This window comes from Saccostrea echinata, unplaced genomic scaffold (assembly GCF_033153115.1).
Source record: "Saccostrea echinata isolate AGI-Se365-2 ecotype Australia unplaced genomic scaffold, CSIRO_AGI_Sech_v1 ptg000057l, whole genome shotgun sequence".
NCBI classification, from domain to species: domain Eukaryota; kingdom Metazoa; phylum Mollusca; class Bivalvia; order Ostreida; family Ostreidae; genus Saccostrea; species Saccostrea echinata.
Genome location: NW_026889806.1, coordinates 7033846 through 7058369, shown reverse-complemented (window position 1 = coordinate 7058369; position 24524 = coordinate 7033846). Strand labels below are relative to the sequence as shown.

The following is a 24524-nucleotide window of genomic DNA, read 5'->3' as shown; positions in this document are numbered from 1 at the left end:
AAAAGGTGAGTACAACGAACTGCTATCAATCTCATATACATGTTGTAAACAATACAAACATGAACAGGGCAAAACTTCGACCTCTGGAAACGCCAAAAGTGGAATCAGGTGCCTAGGAGAAATAAGCATCCCCTGTCGACCGGGCCCTCTGTAATGATCTTGTGAACGGTATAAGAAGATGACGAACAGTAATCATGTTCAAAAGTCCAATGAAACAATACAGATTGTGAGCGGGCAAACACAAACCTCTGAAAACATCAGAGGTGGGATCAGGTGCCAAGGAGGAATAAGCATCCTCTGTCGAAAATTCCACCGTTGTGTGTCCTTGGTCATGATAGGGTAAACAGAGAAATCCTTAGTCAATTCGGTATTAAAAAAAAATTGCTAAGAAAAAGTTGTATGATTTGTTGACGTCAGTCAACATTCGACTTAACGACGGATTGTATTCGCAAACAAAATCATTGTGTCGACCACAAAATTTATGAAAAGTTGGCTTTAAATGAGATCGTAGATACTCTTGTATTATCAACTTACTTGTGAGTAGACTGCCTCATTTTAAAAACTGTTTGTAGGAAGAACATGCTCTACCGTATCGAATCAACTGGGAGAAATAAACTCCATATGCAGGTGATAAAGGTACATTGCTACTATTCATGAATATGAGATGTTGACGACAGAAAAGTTGAAATCATCAAGTTTATCATAAAGTTTAGTTGTTAGTTTGCCGTCAATGTCTTTTATACCAAAATATCGAATAATTTGAAATAGCCAAAATTAATATAAAAAACAATGGCCTGAGAAGATTAATTTAATTTTATACGTCTATGTCCATTTTATCATGACCTTAGATTCAGCAGTGAAGGAGAAACTTCAGGAGTGCTCTGCAACAATATACCAGGGTATTCGAGAAGTTGTGTAAATCAGATGTGGATACTTAAAAATTCAAAGGAACTTTTGGAAAATTTGAAAGCACAGAATTTTACCAAAATCAATAATATCAAAACGTACGACTTTTCAACTCTAGATACAACCATTCCCCACAATAAATTAAAGTCCTGGCTCTTTGACATGATAGGCAGATGCTTTTTCAATAAAAATGGAACTCGTAAACTTACTTACCTTGTCATTGGTCATTTGCAAAATTATTTTGTTAAAAACATTCTGATTGTACACAAAAGTACTCTGAAGTTGATATTAAAAAGATGCTTGAGTTTCTGATTGACAATATCTATGTGGTTTTTGGAGAGCAGGTCTTCCAACAATCTGTTGGAATTCCCATGTATACCAATTGTGCCCCCTTATTAGCAGACCTATTTTTGTATTCATATGAAGCAGAATTTATTCAAAATATTATACACGAGAAGAAGAAACCACTTGCTGTGGCATTCAACTCGACATTTAGATATATCGACGACGTATTATCAATTAACAATAGTTATGTCCATTCTAAAGTCGACACGATATATTCCAATGAGCTTGAAATAAAAGATACCACAGAGTCTGACACATCTGTTTCATATATGGATATTTTACTAGAAAAAGACTTAATGGTAACCTTACAACAAAGCTTTATGATAAACATGATTACTTTAACTTTTCAATCGTCAACTTCCCTTACTTATGCTGCAATATACCCTTATCACCTGCATACGGGGTATATATCTCTCTGTTCATTCGATAGGCAAGAACATATGCTCTACGTATGAATAATTTCTAAAACGAGGTAAGTTATTGACAAACAAGTTGATGAAACAAGAATATCGAAAGTCTCGTTTAAAGTCATCATTTTGTAAGTTCTATGGTCGATACAATGACCTTGTCAGCAAATACAATCTATCGTTAAGTCAAATGCTGACTGACGTTTTTCATACTAATTGTTAGGCCATTATTTACACACTGAATTGTCGACGGATTTTTCTGTTATTTCCCGGTCATGACAAGGAGTACACGGCGGGTGTGACCGGTCGGTAAGGGATGCTCACTCCTCCATGGCACCTGATCCCACCTCTGATGGTTAAGAGGTCAGTGTTTGCTCTGCTTCTGATTTGTATTGTTTAAATGAAATTTTGAGCTTGAATACTGTTCGTTATCTCACAAATTTCATAGTATTTTTAAAATTATTACTATCAGAAACCCAGTGTTTGGAATTAATTCAACTTCTAAGCGTATAAATTGTAAAAGAATTTTGACATCTTGTTAAATATTTATGTCAAACTTCTATTACATGTAATAAAGAGAGTGAATTCTTTGAAATTCTTAAGAATTTCAGGATTACAATCAACTGATATAATACGTCTATGTTCTTGCTATTTATTTGATTATTATTCCCACTCTTATATTGTTTTACCCTTAATATTGACAGTTCAAATGTATTTGTCCAAGATAAAACAGCAAATAAGGAAATAGCTTCATATCTTCTTAAAACCATTTGCTCATCAAGTGACAAAACTGCCTTTCGCAGATTGTAGTTTAGTAACATACTCGTCAGGATTTCTAATTGTTGATGTTATTAAAATCTTTTTTATCGAATCAAGGGTCAAGTGAACAGTAAATATAAGTAATACCTGTCTGGATTTTTTTTTTATTTTATGACGATGATGAAATAGTTTACTAAAATGATACTTTTTTTTGCAAATTATCACGTGACCAAACTGTTTGATCGCATCATAAAACAAAAAATAGACAGTCATTCCTTAAATATTTATGTATTTAGTAATTTCTATGTATTCTTATGTGTCGTATATCGCACAAACAAAGATTGATTGATTGTATTATGTTTTACGTCCCATTCGAATATTTTTCACTCACAGAGAGATGTCACCATATACCGGTGAAGGGCTTCAAATTTAGACCTATACTCGGCACTCAGGGCCATTGAGCAGTGAGAGTTGTTTTTTACAATACCAGTGGAATGTTCGTTGTAATATATTCAACTTTATTTTGGACATGCATGCATTCAAAGTTTAAATATCATTGTTGTAGACAATAAACATTTTCCTCATGGTATTCAACAGGTTCAAAAGAAAGAGAGTATAGTACCATGCTGTTTTTTTTTTTTTTCTCGAAACTGGTCTGTTCTTACCTACATCCCTTGAATAGATCGAGATGACATGTCTTGAATTCAACTAACAGTAACATTTGTAGGGGTAAATGGTTAGAGCGAAGGTCTTGATATTGCTTCGTTCTCGTAGTAAAGTAAGTGATTCTTACGGGTTGATTCTAAACGCGGGACGTGGAGACGGTCCTTCGGATCAAACCGTATTAATCGTCTCAGTTGATGCTGGCACTAAAAAAAGATCTCTCCCTTCTCAATGGCCGTAAGTACGCAGTACATATTTGTGGCATCCCAACATGAGTGATTTGCTTTTTTGCTGAGAAGGGGGGGGGGGCTCTAACTTCCTCCCACGCAAATAACCACGTGATCACATTTATGCATCGTTTAAGATCAATAAAGAACCATATTTTAAATTATGGTGATATTTTATCCACATTAATTATTCCTTCGGCATATTTTCCTGTTTGCAGGGTGTAGATTCTTAAGATTCTCTTAGGAAAAAAGGATCACGTGACTCAATATTATAAACAATTCTTAGTTCTAGGTCGAGATCCTGACAGTTTAAGGTTTAGTGTTTATCTGAGATCCTTTCAGGTTAAGGTGTATTGTTTATCCGCGAGCTTACATGCCCACTTTTTCATACTTAATGTGTATTAAACAAAACAAAAGCAGGAAAGAAAGCATACTTTCATTAAAGGCAGGTGTTAATTAGAAACGGGTTATTATGCCAGTTGATCAGTTCGCGCGTGGGCAGAGATCAACTACCTGTTTTAAGTCATCTCATAGCAGATCATTGATGAATGAAGTCGGGTGCGGGTGTAAAGTTTGTGTGAGGACAAGTTCAATATTCGTACAACATAACAGTTTTCAAATCATAATTCAAATTAAATAAAACTAATAGGTGGAAGAGAATTTTGAAAATGTTTTCGTCATTCTTCTGTTCAACATTAAAAAAAAATATTTTGCATGAGGTATATGAACTTAAACAGAAATTTATTATTTAGAAATTATGAATGAACTAATAAGCTTATAGTAAGAAGAGGTACTAGTACTTATGAATAAAATTTGAAAAAGCAGCTCTCTAACATGAACTTGTTAATATGAAAATTTTATTCAGTTATTAATATAACTTATTTAGACAATACATAAACATAAGAATTTTTGTCTGAATTTCAATGGCCAAACTCCAACTTTCATACATTATGCAATACCTGAATAATCCCTATTAAAATCAGTGGTGACTCTTTTCATTTTACAATTGTTTCCTTCATAAGACCTTGTTTTAATTCTTAAATTTCAATTAATTTAAAGAAATCTGACGTCAGAGTGAAAACTGAGAGAAAAAACGATCAACGCGGTCAACAGTTTTATTTGCAATATTGCAGAAATTTTAGTTGATCATATAAATGGGATGATTCTTCGGGAAATAGGATGGGTGTTCGTTTGCTATGATATTATTTTGTTTGAAAGAATTCGCAGAAATTCATGTTTTATTTTTAAAGATTTGTGGTTTTTCTATTGTCTAGTATATACTGGTAAAATTGTTGTGGGACACAGTTTTAAATTAGATTTCTTATCAATGTACGTATACACTGGCCGTGTTCTAGCCCCCCCCCCCCCCTTTCCGGTCCTTTTGGGCCTAAAGTCAAGGACTTTTCGTATAGCTGTGTATTGTTTATCTACGAAATGGCAAGCCCACTTATTTGTTCTAATAATCAAGAACAAAACAAACCATTTATGTGTCTGTTCAGATTTCTAATTAAATCAAAGGTATATGTGATAAATAGAGATGGGTTATCATGCTATTCGAACACTTCGCGTTTGGTTAGCGGTCAACGACATGTGCGTAGTCATCTTTTATCAGGTGCTTGTACAGACATCGGTACTGTGTAAATGAAGTTGGACTGAAATATATGGAGATAACGAACAGTATTCAAGCTCAAAAGTCCATTAAACAATACAAAATAGGAGCAGAGCAAACACGGACCTCCAAAACATCAGAGGTGGGATCAGGTGCCATGCAGGAGTGAGCATCCTCTGCCGACCGGTCACACCCGCCGTGTGCCCCTTGTCATGATCGGGAAATAACGGAAAAATCCGTCGACAATTCAGTGTGTAAATAATGGCCTAACAATTAGTATTAAAAACGTCAGTCAGCATTTGACTCAATGATAAAAATTGTATTTGCTGACAAGGTCATTGTATCGACCATAGAACTTACGAAATGATGACTTTAACGAGACAGCTGATATTCTTTTTCATCAACTTGTTTGTCAATAATTTACCTCGTTATAGAAATTGTACATACGTAGATCATGCTCTTGCGTATCGAATAAACTGAGAGATATATACCCCGTATGCAGGTGATGAAGGAATATTGCAGCATAAGTAAGGGAAGTTGACGATTGAAAAGTTAAAGTCATCACGTTTATCATAAAGCTTGGTTGTTAGATTACCATTAACGTCTTTTTCAAGACGTAGGTGTAGAAACTATGCAAGGGGAATCTATTCATTCCTAGAATCAGATAATCTTTGGAAATGTTTTAAGGATATAATACATAATTTTTATTTCCAAATGATGGTGTTAACGAATTCTCTCTTAAACAAAAAGAAACTTTTAAATTACAATATCAGTGGAAATGCACCGAAATTTCGTTGCAATATATTCAACTATATTTTATAGACAATAATCATTTTTCTTTTTTTAAATTGGTTTCTAGCTTACCTACATCCCTGAAATAGATCGAGACACGTACTTTAAATTAAAGGGTGCCCGCATAGTCTCAGAATTTCTCCAAACTCTTTATGATAAAAGTCTTTGATACCGTAAACTCAAATCAGGCAAAAATTGGTTGCTACGTGTCATGGTTACCATAGCAACATGTCCTAACGTTTGAAAAATGGCATTTTTCAACATGTTCAGAGTCCCACAGTTAACGTTTGCAGCAAAGCAAACAAGCGGCAATGACTGTTTCTGAAAGTTGAAGGCCTGATGTCTTAAACGCTTGATAAACATGTTTGGTAAATCAACTATTACATACGTTACTATGGAAACAAACTATTCAAAAGTAATAATTTTGTTCATTTAATTTTATAGAGTCATACACTTAAGAATAAAAACAATTATAAGTTGAAATGCAAGCCAATAATAGACAAGGATCCTTGTTATATATATATTAACGACGAAATATGATATTTCTTATAGGTTGGCAATGGTTGCCATGGTTTTAATACCACGAAGGGATTTTAAATTTACTCTCTTAGTGTTTTAATCTTATCCTATCTTTTTAAAAAGCATATTTCTATATAACTAATGATCAATTTTTAAAGGAGTTGGTGTGCCCTAATTTTCACATTTCAAAAAATTCAAATTCAATTTTTTAAATAGAGCTTTGCTATGGAAATTAGCCGAAAAATTATGCATAAAAATCTGAAAAATATTCTGTTTCCTTGGATACGTACCCTTGTGTGTAGATTCCCAAAACTTTTATGATTTATATATATGAACAACTAATTTGACTTTCAATTTTGACTACCACCCAATCTCTAAGTGGATGCAAAGGGTTTAATATTGATATGAAATTAACAAAGTCGAACATTTTCCCTTCTTGGTAACCATAGCAACAGTGTTGTATTTTTCAATAAACTTTATCAATATATGATATTCAACTTTAGTTCTACCAGATAAATACTATTCAAGGTGAGTCAAATAATATGTTTCTTAATTAAAAGGTAAGTAAATTCCTAAAGCAGCAAAAAATATCACTTGAAACGAATGGTACGTTGTTTCCATGGTTACACTGCAAAGTAACAATTAATCCCAATTTTTCTTATATTGTCGGTGTTGCAAGGTCCTAAGGATGTATATGTGCCAGTCATGGATTTTAATTTATTTCCTCAAGATAGTAGCATTAACCCTATCATAGCAACAAATTTTGCATGGTTACACTATGTTACCATGGCAACCATGAAAGTTATTTTTAGAATAATATTGCCAATTCCTAATAACTTAAGGTCAAATATTTTTTTATTGTTTTTCTTAGGCTGTTGATTGAGTTTGATCATGTAACATCTATCATTTGTGAATATTGAGCGTTTTTCAGCATTTTTCAGCATCTAAAATGTATTCCAAATGTACCCATGGTTACCACTTACTAAGAGATAAATTCTAAATAGTTTTTAGTTTTTATAGCATAAGTGGCAACAAGGTGTCATGTTTTTGGGAGAATGGTTTGTTTGTTTTTCTTAGTCTTTATAAAGGCGTAATAAAGATTCAAAGTAGCTGAAAATCTCATTTTTTTTCAAATTTTCTAGCTGTTACCATAGCAACCAAGACACATAGCAACGAAATTTTATTTGATATATGTTTCTGGTGTCAAGTTGTAATGATGGGCAAAGTTTCATCAAAATCGGTGACCATGCGTGGCAAAGAAGTTTTAAGTGGTTACAGAGAATCGCAACTATTTCCAAATAATTTATCAAATCAAAGAAAAATAGAAACCACAGGCTAAAAAATCTAATTGCAATTTTGAAAAACTGTTGTTTTTAACTATATTTCAACAATTAGGAAGATGGACGTTGTAACAGTGTGTTTGTGTCATTATGATAAAATGATGTTCTTTAAGAAGGAGTCATAAAAATGTTATAAAAGAAAAAGTAAATGTGTAAAAATATATGCTCATGAAATTTTTAATAAAGAAATTTTAAAATCTACAAATTATTATATGTATCATTAGTATTTGTCATATTTTGTAGAACTCAAAAAAAAAAAAAAAAAAAAAAAAGGAGAAATTTGTAAAATGTTATATTCTGAGATCTGCCCTCTGGAAAGCAGACGATATAACTTCGTGTTTCTTTCATGAAAAAGGTGAAGATAACGAACAGTAATTGATCTCAAAAAATCTATAAACAATAAAAATCTGTAAAGAGGGAATAAACACGGACCTCTGAAAATTCCAGAGATGGGCTCAGGGGCGGAGTAAGCATCCCCTGTTACTAGTAACCAGTCACACCTACCGTGATTATGTAGTGATTAGGAAGACCTTACTTTCCGTAGTAATTCAGTATTTAAAAAAAAAAAAAGGCCTATCAATTGGTATGAAACAAGTCATCCAAAATACGACCCAGTGATAGGTTATATTCGCTAACAAGGTCATTATAACGACAATAGAATTTACAAAATGTAGAATTTAAACAAGGTTGTTGAAATCCCTGTAACATCAACTTATCTGTCAGTAGCCTGCCCTGGTTAAAAAATGATCGTTTTCGGAGCATGCTCTTAAGTTTATATTGTACAATATAGTATAACTCGTCTTATATTATAATTTAAGCAAAAAGTCTGTTGTTATAATTGTAAGATTTGTTTTGAAGTGCGAAAAACTAGCACTTTCTCATATAATCCTATAGTTAATGTACTTCTATTTTGAGACGGTCCCTAAAAATACCCAGATGATAGATTTTTCTCTAAACTTGGCATGTATACTATGGTCAGTGTAAGTTACACGTGATATAAAATTGAAGAATTTTTCTATTGTAGTTTTTCCATTATAAAACCCCAGTCAGCTCATTATAATAACAATAATATGGTTAGATCGAAGGCATGACTTGCCTCGTTCTAGTAGTAAAGTACGGGTTGAATCTAAATGCGTGACTTGGAGACCGGTGCTTCGGATTAAACCGTATTAATCGTCTCAGTTGATGCTAGTACTAAAAAAAAGATATCTCCTTTCTCAATGGCTGTAAGTACGCAGTACATATTTGTGACGTCCCAACATGAGTGGCTTGCTTTTATGATGAGAAAGGGGGGCGGGGGGGCTCTAACTTCCTCCCAACAAATAACTACGTGATCACATTTATGCATCGTTTAAGATCAATACAGAACCACATTTTAGATTATAGGCATATTTTATCCACAATGATTATTCCTTTGGCATATTTTCCTGTTTGCAGGGTTTAGATTCTTAAGATTTTCTTAGAAAAAAAGATCACGTGACTTAATATTATAAACAATTCTTAGGTCGAGATTCTGTCAGGTTAAGGTGTATCTTACACGCCCACCTTTTCCCTACTTTATGTGTATTAAACAAAACAAAAACAGGAAAGAAAGCATACTTTCATTAAAGGCAGGTGTTAATTAGAAACGGGTTATTATGCCAGTTGATCAGTTCGCGCGTGGGCAGAGATCAACTACCTGTTCTTAGTCATCTCATAGCAGATCAATGATGAATGAAGTCGGGTGCGGGTGTAAAGTTTGTGTGATGACAAGTTCAATATTCGTACAACATAACAGTTTTCAAAACATAATTCAAATCAAATAGAACTAATAGGTGGTAGAGTATTTTGAAAATGTTTTCGTCATTCTTCTATTCAACATTAAAAATAATATTTTGCATGACGTATATGAACTTTAACAGAAATTTATTATTTCTTTAGAAATTATGAATGGACTAGAATAACAGATGATGACAAATACGTGCAACAATTAAGCCGAACAACAACATCGACAACCTTCTTTCTAATGCTCGCCCTTTGATACCACTGAATGATTATAAGGGGACAATGAATTTAGAGGGGGGGTTCAAACCCTGATGATTTTTTTCAAGTATCTGGAAATACACATTTATGTCATATCTTTAAATCAAGGAGTAAAAAATAAGTGAGTTTACTACCGAACATTCGGCAAACGTAAATTGGATAGTCATCTTTCTACTAGTTGTAAAACCAAACAGATAAATTAAGTCATATGAATCAAATATGCTAAAGATTTCTTTGCCAGATTTTCTTCTCAAATAACATAGAGAATCATATTACACGATCCCTGGATTTCATTAAATGTAAATTAGACATCCTTTGTATTTCATAACAAACCAACTTATTTTTTTTTAATAAAGAAGGACAAGGAGCTAAAAGGCGTCGCACCCAGGCCCAACCATAAACCCTTAAAATTCAACCCTGAAACTAAATGGGACAGGTGGGGGCTGGGGAAGGGGGCAATACATCTTCTAGATCTTATACCTGTAAGGTTACAATCCCCGGGACCCAGAATCCTGGTTCCGCGACTGGCCACATTTTAATTTTATCGATTACGTGAAAGCTTATAGTAAAAAGAGGTACTAGTTCTTATGAATAAAATTTGAAAAAGCAGCTCTCTAACATGAACTTGTTAATATGAAAATTTTATTCAATTATAAATGTAACTTATTGAGACAATACAAAAACATTAGATTTTTTATCTGAATCTCAATGGCCAAACTCCAGTTTTCATACATTGTGCAATATCTGTGTCATGTTCCTATCAAAAATCAGTTGTAACCCTTCTCATTCAACAATTTTTTTTCCATCATAAAGTCTTATTTTAATTCTTAAATTTCATTTGTTAATTTAAAGAAACCTGACGTCAGAGTGAAAACTGAGAGAAAAAATATTCGATGAATTTAATATACTTATAAATAAATTTGCTCATTTGCAGGAATTTTCAAGAAACAAAACAATAATTCTAGTCTGAAATGGGTCGTCTCTTCAGTCACACGGAACAGGAGAGGTGTAACTAGGTCACTAAAAGATTTTAATTTAACTGTCTTAGTAAACTATCTCCGATCACTCAAGGCGGTCAACTTGACTAGTTTTATTTGCAATATTGTATAAGTTTTAGTTGATTATATAAATGGGATGATTCTTCGGAAAATAGGATGAGTGTTCCTTTTACTATGATTTTGTTTTGTTGAAAGAATTCACAATAATTCATGTTTTATTTTGTGGGACTCAACTGTAAATTAGCTTTCTTTTCTATGTAGGTAGCTGGCCGTGTTCCCTTGCCACCCCCCCCCCCGGTTCTTATGGGCCTCTAAGTCGAGGACCTTTCGTATGACTGTGTATTGCTTATGTACGAACTGGCAAGCCCACTTATTTGTTCTAGTAAACAAAAACAAAACATACCCTATAAGTGTCTGTTCAGATTTCTAATTATATCAAAGGCATGTGATAAACAGAGATGGGTTATCATGTTATTGGAACAGTTAACGTGTGGGTAGTGGGCAACGACATATGTGTAGTCATCTTCTATCAGGTGCTTGTACAGACACCGATACTGTAAATGAAGTTGGACGTAGGTGTAGAAATTGTGCAAGGGCAATCTATTTATTCCTAGAATCAGATGCAACCAGTTTGAACAGTTTCAATTCAAATCAAACGGGATTCTGATCATATTGAAAATAGATACGCAATTCTGGTAGAAAAAATAATGTCACACTTAGGGGATGTATATAAATTTAAACCACAATAGAATATTATTTCTGAAGGGAAAATAAAGCACGCACTAAAATACGAAGAATCACAGAAATATACAGTTTTAGCCGACACCAAGTACAACCGGAGAGCGTTTTAACTCATCGGGAAAGTCCAAGAAAACTTATTATGTAAATACAACTACCATATTAGTTTGATTCCTGATACTCTGTTTAACCCTCCTGGACAGTGGACATAAATTATACATACATGGATATGTTAAAATGACCAACGATAGAAAATTGTTAAACCATAATCCTCCATATGATGTATGATGGTGTATTATCTCATATGCATGTATGAATGAAAAGGGTGAAGATAACGAAGTGATTGATCTCAAAAAATCTATAAACAATAAAGATCTGTGAAGACGGCATAAAGCACGGACCCCTGGAAGTCCAGAGGTGGGATCAGGTGTCTAGGAGGAGTAAGCATCCCCTGTTGTCCGGTCACACCTACCGTTAGCCCTATGTATTGATCAGGTAGATGAAACATTCCGTAGTCATAGTCAATATAAAAACAAAGGCTTAACAATTGGTATGTAACACGTCAGCCAAAATTCGACCCAATATTTATTTTTGTTAATTTTTTTTATTATATTTGCAAATAAGGTCATTATAACGACCATAGAATTTACGAAATGATGACTTTAAATTGAAATCAAATTGTTGAAATCCCTGTAACATCAATTTATCTGTCAGTAGCCTGCCTCGGTTTAAAAATTGATCGTACTCGGAGCAAACTCTTGAGTATCGAATAAGTTGGGAGATGTAAACACCATCTCTCTCTCTCTCTCTCTCTCTCTCTCTCTCTCTCTCTCTCTCTCTCTCTCTTGGTACCCCTTGCATATTTCTTAAAGTATTTACATACCCATATATTTTCATACCCATATATTTTATGCCATATTTTTCATTTAAAGGAAAAAGTCATAAAACTTTCATAAGTTTTTTTCCTTTTTTCAAATTATGATAATTGTATTTCCTCTAATAGTAACACAAAACAGATATTATTTAGAAATAATATATACTTATTTATTTTAAGCTAGATTTTTTCTCTTAAAAGTCAAAGAAAAACACAGGGACTTTGCCCTTTGATCTTCTTTAAATTGAATTAAGACACCCTTTCAACCATAAGCACAAAAGAAACGAACATATTTTCAAGTGTTAATGCTTAGGAGCTCCTAGGGGTTGCATTTACACCGAACAACTTATAGCTATCCCTTAAGCTTGCATTTAATCCTGAACCCACACTGGGTGAGGAAGGGATCAAGACATCACCTAAATCAAATAGATTTCAAAATTTGGATCCGCCTGTGGGTATGCCTGAAACCCATGATAATTTTTTATCAATCTTTGTAAAAGGAAGGGGTGTTTATAAATAATTAAATAAAGCTACTCTCTAACATCGAATCAATCGATTGTTTTATTTAAAAAAAAATAGTCAAATGCAATACACAAATGTATTTAGAGAATACTTCAATATCAGGGTATTTCTGAATCTTAATATGATCATATAGTTCTAATTCCCATTCATGATATCAAGATGTCCTCATTCAAAATGTCAAAACAATTTTCTTTGCATAGTTTTAATGAAGTATTATTTTGTATTCCATTTGTCATTGAACTTTATCATAATCCAGAGTGAAAACTGAGATAATGCTTTAGAAAAATAATATCTTATACTTTATTCAAAATCAGTAAGAAACGTGATAAATACAATAATTTCAGATTGAATGACATTGTCTTTTAAGTCACACAGGACAGGAGAGGCCAAATAACATTTAGGTCATCAGACAGGTGTGATTTTACCCGGCAATGTAATGCCCCCGCATCCCAAAGAGATAATGAAGATTAGGTTTGATTGCAATATTTTATAAACATTCGACAATAATAAAGGTAGAATGAATCTTTGGAGGAATTGTTGTCCGTTTCTTTGCTTCCTTTGCTTTCGTTTTGCAATTGCTTTTCTCTCTTTTTTGAATTTTGAGTGTTGAGGCTTTTGTTTTGATATCGAATCCTGGACAGCCACAGTCTGGGGTTGGAGGAATTTGCACCGAGGTGCATTTTTTAGACAATGTCCTCTCCTTGGTGTCGCCCTTGATTGTATTTATAAGGACATGTACAGAATGAGATCTGAAGAGTTGAAAATTAAAGTTGATTTTTTTTTCATCTATCTGATTTGTTTTTTTATCAAAGTGATATTCTGTAACAGTGTGAAAACTTTCGATTTTCCTTCCCTTTTCGAAAAGAGGTGTAAAAAGATACTCCTGGGTCTGTAAAACCCTGAAAGAGACGAAAACTGCAAAATTTTTCTCCAAATGTGTTGTTGAAATCCATGCTTACAATGTTTTCAACCTCACAATAGCTATGACGTCACAAACTAAGACAACATTTTACGAAAAGAAAAAGACAAAGGGAAAATCAAAGAAAATGAAATAAACAGAAAATTATATCTTGTACTTGAATATAGAATTTAATTCACTCGTTGGACAGGGTTTTTTTTATATTTTCACTCGTGAGACAGGATTTTTGTTTTTTTCTGCTTCGCACTCATGAAAATATCAAAATATCCTGTCCCACTCGTTAAATCAACTGCATATCCAACTACAAAACATTGAATGTCTTCCCTATATATCAACCATTAAAAAAGAAACAAACAAATTCTTCGTTATAATTGCTTAGGAGTTGCTAGCTACACTTACGGGTTGCATTTACATGGATCCATCAATAGCTACCCTGCTGTTTAATCCTGAGCCCACAATAAGATAGGAGGGACACAGGCATGTCCTGGGTAATATTCTATTGAGGTCTGACTCATGTGTTCCTTTTATTATCCGACCTGGTTTTTTACTAAAAAACTTCTACATGAAAAGAAGCACTTGTTTAGCCTTCAACTCGACATTCAGATATAAGTACGAGGTATTATCAATTAACAATAGTTACTTCCATTCATATGTCGACTCCATACAACAAAGTGAACTAGAAATAAAAGACACCATATAGTGCCACATCTGCTTCATATTTGAATACTTTACTGATTATAGACGATAATGGCCAACTAATAACGAAATTGTATGACAAAAGATATGAGTTAAGATTTTCCATCGTCAACTTTCCTTATTTATGTGGTAATATTCCAACATCATCTGTATATGGTGTTTATGTCTCCCATTTGATTAGATACACTGGAGCATACTCTGAGTACGATCAAGTTTCAAACCGAGGCAAGCTATTGACAAATAGGTTAATGTTACAGGGATTTTAACAACCTTGTTTAAAGTTAGCATTTCGTAAATTCTATGGTCGTAATAGTGACCTTTTTAGGAAATAAAATCTGTCATTGGATCGTATTTTGACTGACGTATTTCATACCAATAGTTAGGCCTTTGTTTTTCTGCTTCTTTGGACTATGAATTATTCCGTCTACGTGATAAATTAATAGGGCTCAGGGTGGTTGTGATCGATTGACAGGGGATGTTTATTCCTTCTAGGCACCTGATCCCACATCTGGAATTTCAAGGGGTCAGTGTTTATGCCCTATTCACAGATTTGTATTGTTTGTAGCTTTTTTTTTTTTAGATCGATCACTGTTCGTTATCTTCACAATTTCATGTCATCCCCGAATTCAAAGTTCTGATCCGTTCATGGATATAGAATATGTTTTATACAACTATTTCTCACGATAAATTAAAGAGCAGGCTTTTTGACATCACAGACAACTGCTTAGTCAATAAAAATGGAAATTGCAAATTTCATATCTTGTAATTGGTCATCTACAAAATCACTTTGTAAAACATCATTCTGAATCTACATACAAGTACTCTGAAGTTGATATTTAAAAGATGCTGGAGTTCCTCATTGACAATATCTATATAGACTTTGGAGACCAGGTCTTCCAGCAATCTGTAGGAATTCCGATGGGTACTAGTTGTGCCACTTTATTAGCCGAACTGTTTTTATATTCCTATGAAGCACATTTTTTTCAAAAATTTCTACATGAGAAGAAAACACTTGCTGTGACCTTAACTCGACTATTTAGATATATCAACGACATTTTATTAATTAACAATGGTAATTTTCATTCATATGTCGACTAGCTATATCCCCATGAACTCGAAATTAAAGACATTAGACTCTGCCACATCTGTTTTATATTTAGATGGCCTACTAATAACGAAACTGTTTGACAAACGAGATGACTTAAGATTTTCCATCGTCAACTTCCCTTATTCATGTAGTAATATTCCAACATCATCTGCATATGGTGTTTGTGTCTCCCAACTGATTAGATTCACAAGAGCATGCTCTGAGTACGATCAATTTTTAAACCGAAGCAAGCTGCAGAAAAATGAGTTGATGTTACAAGGATTTCAGAAACCCTGTATAAAGTCAGATTTTTGCAAATTCTACGGTCATTATAATGACCTGGTTTGTAAATTCAATCTATTGTTGGGTCGCATTTTGTCTTACATGTTTGTTACCATTTGTTAGATCACTGCTTTTATACTAAATTTTAGTACGGAATACTCCGTATGCCTGATCAATACATAGGGTTCACTGCGGATGTCATACAGGGTATGATTACTCCTCCTAGGCACCTGATCCCACCTCTCTTGTTTCCAGAGGTCTGTGTTTTTGCCCTGTTTACCATTCGATTTGTTTACAGGATTTATGGGAATGATCAATGTTCGTTATTTTAACATTTAACATTTTAATTAATTTGAAAGTGTGGGAGGGCATGTTTAGAATTTTTTAAAGAGCAGTTTTTTTAATGCAATATTTTAAGAGAATACATTAATTTTACAATTTTTTGTCTGGATCTCAATGGGAAAATCTAAATAATGACTTTCATTCTATACATTATAAGACAGAGATTCCCAATTTAAAATCAATGATAACCTTTTTTGAAACTACGACTATTTTTCCGCTGTAGTTTAAATAAACATTTTGCTTTTCATTTGTCAATGAAAGAAAACTCTACGTCAAAGTAAAAACTGAAAAATATAATTTTGTTTCCATTCAACCATCAGCGGTAGGTGTGAAAAATACAATAATTCCAGTCTGAGTAGCATTGTCTCTTACGTCACACGGGATAGGAGAGACCAGGTACGATCTAGGTCACCAAACAGGTGTGACTGTAACAGGCAAACATCCTCCATCCCCACGGCGGTCATGATGGTAGGTTTGGTTGTTTTTTTAAATAAAAATTGTCAATAATATAGATGGAAATATTCATTTTGGGAATGGATGTTCCTTTGCTTGATCTTATAAGGTTTTGCTCTTTCTTTTTGAATGTTTAGGAGCGTTGAAGTAAATATCCTTTTCGTTTATGTGTTTTAACAGCTTTCTTTACACATACATTAATCGCATGAGATAATACTTCTAACATTCCAGTTAATGGAAGTTAAATAAGTGTAATAACTAGACCCTGCAATGTATCTTTGTTTGTAAGGATTTTTAATGAAGTTTTGAAATAAGTTAAGTTATGAAAAAGGTGAAGAGAACGACTTGTGTTCAATCTCGAAAATCTTTTTAACAATACAATTCAGTGAATAGGCCTTAAACACGGGCCGCTGGAAATTTCAGAGGTGGGATTTGGTTCCAAGGACATCAAATAATAGCATGAGACTTAAAAATTAGAATTTATACGAATGTTTCTCGACTTCAAAATTGTGTTCAATTGTAACCATAGTTACCGACCTATATCACGTGGATCCCCAAAGTTTCTTTTTTTTTCATTTTAAACAACATGACTTATCATTCCAAGATATGTGGTCATTCAGATTTTTTGTTCTTGTACAAAGCCACAATGAGGTATCAAAATAACTCAAAATCTCAATTTTTTTCAAATGTAAGGCCCGTTGCATTGGAAACAGAAATCCGTAACAAACAAATAATCATTGGTTTCAGTTTAAAGGATGTAAATCCACTTATGTATGAAGTTTCAAGAAAACCGTTGATCAAAATTCTAAGTGCTTACAGAGAATGGCTCACGATTAGTAGATTTCGTCATCATTTACCAATTGGACACTAACAAAACAAACCGAGAGAAAACAGACTACATGTATGTCGAAAATGTAATTTATACGAAAATTCGCTAAACTATACTACCCTAATAAACAAAAAAAAATCATCTATCACAGAAACCCATACTGTTTATAGAAATACTATTGAATCAAAGAAATAAATTGTGTTCGTTTATTAGATATATTACTAATACGTGCTTCCCGAAATACTAATTATCTATGGTTATAATATTTTGTTAATTTCTCTATTCACACATGCTATAGAGAATTATGTTTCTGTATTTAGTTTTGAAAGGTCTCAGGATTTACAAATCAAACAAAAGGAAAAAATAACATTTTGAAAAAAATTCTTAACATGTGGAAAACCAGGCAAAAAGGTACGGAATCATAGGCCTTTCTGAAGAAAAATACTATTAATTTTTCATAGAGTCGAATTTTCATTGTTTTTGTAACAAATAATGGTTGGCAGAGGTTTAATTTCGTGGTTGTAGAACGATGGTAGACAAACACGTAACTGAAGTTTGAAATGTAACCTTCCGTGGAGGTTGCCTACATACCACGAACACTACGAAAATAAAAAGGCCACGGAATCAAGTGTTCTCATGGTATATAAATTAAAATAGGAAAATGAAAATAACCCTTAAACAATTTTGTGTTGAACCCACCACCCCCTCTACCGGGACCGTTTTTTTTTTTTAGTCTAATAAGTTTGTAGTTAATAAATTCCAATCTCTGTATTCAGGCATTATAAAGAAATACAGAGATAACGAACAGTATTCAAGCTCATAAGTCCTTTCAAACTATACAAACCGGAAACACGGACCTCTAAAAAAAATCAGAGGTGGGACCAGGTGCCATGGAAGAAGTAAGCATCCCCTGTCGACCGGTCACACCCGCTGTGTGCTCATTTTTATGATCGGGATAAACGTCAAAAAATCCGTAGACAATTTAGTGTGTAAAAAATGGTCTAACAATTAGTATGAAAAACGTCAGTCAGCATTTGACTTAATGATAGATTGAATTTGCTGACAAGGTCATTGTATCAACACAGAACTTGTGAAATGTTGACTTCAAACGAGACTGTTGATATCCTTGTTTCCTCTTAGAAATTGTTCGTAGTAGAGCATACTCTTGTGTATCGAATCAACTGGGAGACATAAACTCCATTTGCAGGTGATAGGGGTATATTGCTATATAAATAAGAGAAGGTGACGGTGTAAAAGTTGAAATCATCACGTTTATCATAAACTTTTGTTGTTAGGTTACTATTAATGTCTTTTCCTAGTAAAATATCCAAATTTGAAACAGTTTGTCAGGCTTTTGTTTCAAGTTCACTGGGATATATCGAGTCCACATATGACTGAAAATATAAATATGTTAATTGATAATACATCGTCGATATATCTAAATGTCCAGTTGAAGGCCACAGCAAGTGTTTTCCTCTTCTCATGTATAGAAGTTTTTGAATTAATTCTGCTTCATATAAATATAAAAATAGATACACCCATGACCCCTTTTCTTTTTATCGTCATCAAAGTAGGCGTAATTAGTCCCAGGAAAAAAACAGGTGTCATTACAGTCAGTAAAAAAATATAGTCGTCGTTAGGCTCAGTAAAGAAATAGTTGTCATTACAGCCAGTAGAGAAATAGTTGTCATTACAGCCAGTAAAGAAATAGTTGTCATTACAGCCAGTAGAGAAATAGTTGTCATTACAACCCGTAAAGAAATAGTTGTCATTACAGCCAGTAGAGAAATAGTTGTCATTACAACCCGTAAAGAAATAGTTGTCATTACAGCCAGTAGAGAAATAGTTGTCATTACAACCCGTAAAGAAATAGTTGTCATTACAGCCAGTAGAGAAATAGTTGTCATTACAACCCGTAAAGAAATAGTTGTCATTACAGCCAGTAGAGAAATAGTTGTCATTACAACCCGTAAAGAAATAGTTGTCATTACAGCCAGTAAAGAAATAGTTGTCATTACAGCCAGTAGAGAAATAGTTGTCATTACAGCCGGTAGAGAAATAGTTGTCATTACAGCCAGTAGAGAAATAGTTGTCATTACAGCCAGTAGAGAAATAGTTGTCATTACAACCCGTAAAGAAATAGTTGTCATTACAGCCAGTAAAGAAATAGTTGTCATTACAGCCGGTAAAGAAATAGTGGTCATTACAACTTGTAAAGAAATAGTCGTCATTTCAGCCAGTAAAGAAATAGTTGTCATTACAGCCAGTAAAGAAATAGTCGTACCAATATAGTAACTCCTTCATCCCATCAACCATCAAGCTCTGGAACGAATTGCCCGATTCTATCAAACAAGACCCTTCGTTGTCAAATTTAAAATGTTATTTAAATGCCAACAATGCAAAGTGTAAACCCCCTCAATATTATTATACTGGTAAACGCAAGGAACAGATATTACACACAAGATTACGACTTGATTGTAGCTCACTAAAAAGTCATTTATTTTCTCGAAATATTGTCAGCAGCCCAAACTGTAATTGTGGCGAGATTGAAACTTCTGAACATTTCCTCCTACATTGTCCATATATTGAAAATCTCAGAGATAGATTTATATACACACTTCCACATTACATCAGCACCAATATATTATTATTTGGTGACCAAAATCTACCACTGGCAGAAAATGTTGCAATCTTTAAATCTGTCCAAAAATATATTGTAGCTACCAAGAGATTTATTTAATCAGTTTTTCCTTAGTATCTATTCACTACTCCCTCTCCCGTGGGTATGTTCTTGTGTATATTCTCTTAAGTGTGTGTAGCAAGCGTCATTTTTATTTTTATTTTTTTCTCATTGTTATTTTTTCTTCCTAATTTTGAATAAATATCTGTTACTGCTGTAAATCTCCTGCATTTGTTCTTTAATTATTTTTCCTATAAATTCAACCATATTATGTCGCTTTTTTCTCTCTCACACAGTCATATTGTAAAAATCCAGTAGACTTCTTCTGTATAATTAGAACGTCATTCATTTGTGTCAATCGACATGATTTCTAATTTAACATGTATGTCAATTTCAAATATTTTTTTCAACAGCTTCAAACCGTGTTATGTAGCTATCTAATAAGGGTCTGTCACCTTTATCATAATAATAAGGAAACGGATTAGTATAAGTTTACAAACTTGTTTCCGAATCCTTTTTGATTTTTGTACTACTGATCTGTATCTTCTGCTTGTCATTTTCAAATAAAATATGGTTTAAACTAAATAGTCGTAAAGTATCTTACTTTATCACATTTTGCGTCGTTATTACATTTTGTATTGTAACTTATCATTTGTCCCAGTAAAGAAATACACGTCATTTAACCCCAGTAAAGAAATGTTAAAGGTGAGGATAACGAATAGGGATCAATTGAGTAAACAAAACAAATGTCATTAGTCCCAGTAAAGAAATGACTCGTTAATTTCGGCAAAGGAATATTTGTTATTAGCCCCAATAAAAAAAATAGGAATCAAAAATATGCTTTTTTTACACCCAGTAAAGAAGTACGTGCCATTTGTTCTTTTAAAAGAAATAGTTGTCATTTGTCCCAGTAAGGAAATAGTTGTCGTTAGTTCTTGTGAAGAAATACATGGCATTAGTTCCAGAAAGAAATACATGGCATTAGTTCCAGAAATAAAGATTTGGCATTACACATCTAGTAAAATATTAAATAATTGTCATCTGTCAAAATAAAGAGTCCCAGTCAAGAAAATTAATAAAACTGAGTCTATAGACATTTTGTGTGCATTTGCATTAATTCAATATATATATATATATATATATATATATTTAAAACATTGCTGTGACGTCATGCCTTTGTTCTTGCAGTCTAAAAATTTACTTGTAGCCGTCCGATAATAATAATTAGCAGTCCAATAATATGTTATCGGACGGCAGTGATAACAAAATCGGACAGTAGTTAAAAAACAACAACTAGAGTGAAATCAAGGTTTAATTTGTCCAGTAACCAAAAAAGAAAGTTAAGGAGAAAAAATTCAGGGAAAGCGAACGCGAGGGAATTAAATTGTTAAAAATAGCAAATCTAAGAAGAAACTGTAGTTTTAACCTCCTTTCAAAAGTAACACTTTCCATTTGGTTTTTTTTTTTTTTTTGGTTTTTTTTTTTTTTTGGTTTTTTTTTTTTTTGCAAAGCGTTTTCGATACAGCACTGTGAATAAGCCAATTTAAATCCATTTCTGACAAAGAACCAGTCTGCGAATCTCTTCATTTAACAAGGTTTGTTCGCCAATGACCGCACTTTTAAAACCCAATTTTCATTATATCATCCAATCAAAATTTTAGATAAAATCCGCATTTTTACTTGAAATGCATTTTGAAGATATCATCCAACACCGTATCTGTATCAATGTTAAACACACTTGATAAAAAAAATATTCCGAATCATAAAAAAATCCTTCATCACCTGACGACTGACCATAGTTCCTGCTAAGCCAAACGACTGCCATTGAATGAATGAAACAAAAGAGTTCACTCACTGATTTTACTGTCTAAAGAAAAAAAACCTTTCTCTTTCTTTTCTCTACTTATTAGATGGTTTCAGGTAGAAAACTATTGATGAGTGAACTCCTATTGTTTAATTATCGGACTCCTCCAGGTAACTTTTGGACATTTAAATAGCAATGTTTTAAGTAAGATATATGCCTCATACAATTCTATATGTAAAATTATCAGACTGTTTTCGGCCCTAACGGGCCTCAAACAGTCTGATAATTTTACATATAAAACAGTATTCGGCATATATCCATTACATATATGTGATGTTATTCCTCTTAGATAAAATATATACCATGCTGATCCGAGGCTTTGTACATTTTTAGTATTTTTAGTCATTATATCTCCAGAGTTAACTGCTCTATACCCGTAACCGGAAGTGTGGGGGTGTAATTAGTTTTCAAAAACTCCAACGCAACCTAATTAGCTGTAAGAAAGGAGTTTTTCTTTCCAAATGTAAATCTGTTACTGTAAAGGGGAGTACCATTAACTTCAATAACTAAATACTCTTCTCTGCCTCATTAAATTAAACAGAGAGTTGATGGAGGAATTGGTACCAACGTCAAGTAATTGATATTTCGTAAACAAATTTATATCATTATATTACCTGTTCATACTTACATTTCAAGTGATACAACGAACAAAATGTACATTGGTTTACACCAAACAAAAAGAACTGTTTAAAAAGATTCTGCGTTATAACAAAAACATTTTAATTTTTTAAATAAATCAATAAATATTTTTTTTCATAAAGCAATTATACATTGCACCGAAAGCTCTGTATCTTGGTAAGGGAGTCTTGGTTAGAGCTCGAGATAGAAAGCGGGGGTGGGTTGTCTATTCGCGTAGGACGTAGGCTTTCAAATCCACCTGTTTCCCACTAGGTAAAACTATTTTCTTTCCCGTCCTGACCTTTTGTTAATTACATTATACAGTCGTCAGGTGATAATTACCGGCAGGTATGATTACCCTGCCAGTGGAACATCTACCTGTGTCAGAATCTACCCACGCGTGCGGATGCCTGCAGCAGCAGAGAGAAGGAGGAGAGAATGTAAATAGACCACACTGATCTATCTATATTTTGTCTATCATTGCCTTGTATTACAAACTCTTTAAATTTATATGACTGAAATTGTACCTTCGTGTACACGTCTAATTGTTTCCAATGACAGTTTCACAGCTTATTGAAGTTTGATACTAGTATTTTTGTACGTTTCCCTTTTCAGATGAAATGATATTGATAATTATTTTAAATACAGTATTCTAACCCGTTTTAGATTTTAAATACTCTAACCCGTTTTAGATTTTAAATATTCTAAACCCGTTTCAGATTTTAAAATATTCTAACCGTTAGAATCGTCTTAACTTCGTTTCCATCATTAATACACTTTGTGTAAAGACTAATACTATTACATAGAAGTTGAAATGTTTTCTTTACACATTTTAAGAATTTTTTTATGCCTAAAAAATATTTAGAATATACATAAAAACTATATTCAATTCAATTCAGTTCACTTTAGATATTGAGAATTACGAATTACAGTCATAAGCATCAATATTAATACATACAAAGTAACAAACATAAGGTAAACAAAGCGGAACATGTATTGACATATTTCTAAGTATCCACTGACTTTCTTTTCTGATAGAAAAGATCGCTATATATGCAGATATGATTAAGAAAAAACCAGACGTATGGGCCTCGGTATCTTTTGCATGACATTAGTATCCAATTTAAACTAAAACGAAAGAACGAAAGACATTTTTCATAAACATAATTATCCCACATTTTTCAATCATGTAAAGGTCGTCTTAAATATCAGCACCTCGTAGATAATACTATGTAGTATTCCGTGTACTTACGTAAACCGTTAACATATTAAACACAACAATATATATCATCCTCTCACGATTTTTAAATCAAGATAAACAGGTGACGTTAGTGTAAAGAATATAAAATTTTTGTTAATCAATATTTAATGTCGAAGATGAATTCCATTTCGCACTTAAATTTTCAGTTTATTTTGTAAATTAGTAAACAATGTTTCATATAAACCAGGCGTATATATAAAGCATTACACTCGCGCAGAGCCTTCAGAGTTGTGTTGTGTGGGAAACTGTATGTTCAACCAGTAAAGTCAGAGAAGTTAAGAATAAAATGTTACTTTTGTGTAAAAGCATTGCGTATGTTGTAAACAATTTACTTATCCATAAAGAAGTGTCTATTTTTTTAATTTTTCTCTACATGTACAATAATGTTAAAAAGATCCGTCTCGGAACTAAATAATGTGTGCACTCGTTCATAATTTTAAATACCTAAGTTCTTATTTTTGTTTATGAATGTATAAGTATATTACACTGATATAGGCTGGGTGGGATTAAATGTAACACAATAAAGGCTTGAAAAGAGATTCTCAGACCACCCCCCCCCCCCCCCAGCTGTATAGAACAGATCTTGTCGGACTTTAAGTGAATTTTAATATCTCAATCTCAAAATACTTCCTACAAGCAGTCTATACCTTACGGTCACTGCCTCTTAATTACATGTATGTCCATTCCATATAAAAAAAATCCATATTTAAGAACTGCACGAGTATATATCAATTATATAATAATTATCATTTTATGCTTCCACAAATTGTGA

The 24524-nt window shown here is 33.0% G+C and overlaps 1 protein-coding gene across 1 annotated transcript in view; it reads left to right on the top strand.

Annotated features, from left to right (window-relative positions):
- LOC133174364 (uncharacterized) overlaps positions 1–24524 on the top strand; it is a 103492-nt gene that overhangs the window by 76806 nt on the left and 2162 nt on the right. The window lies entirely within an intron of this gene.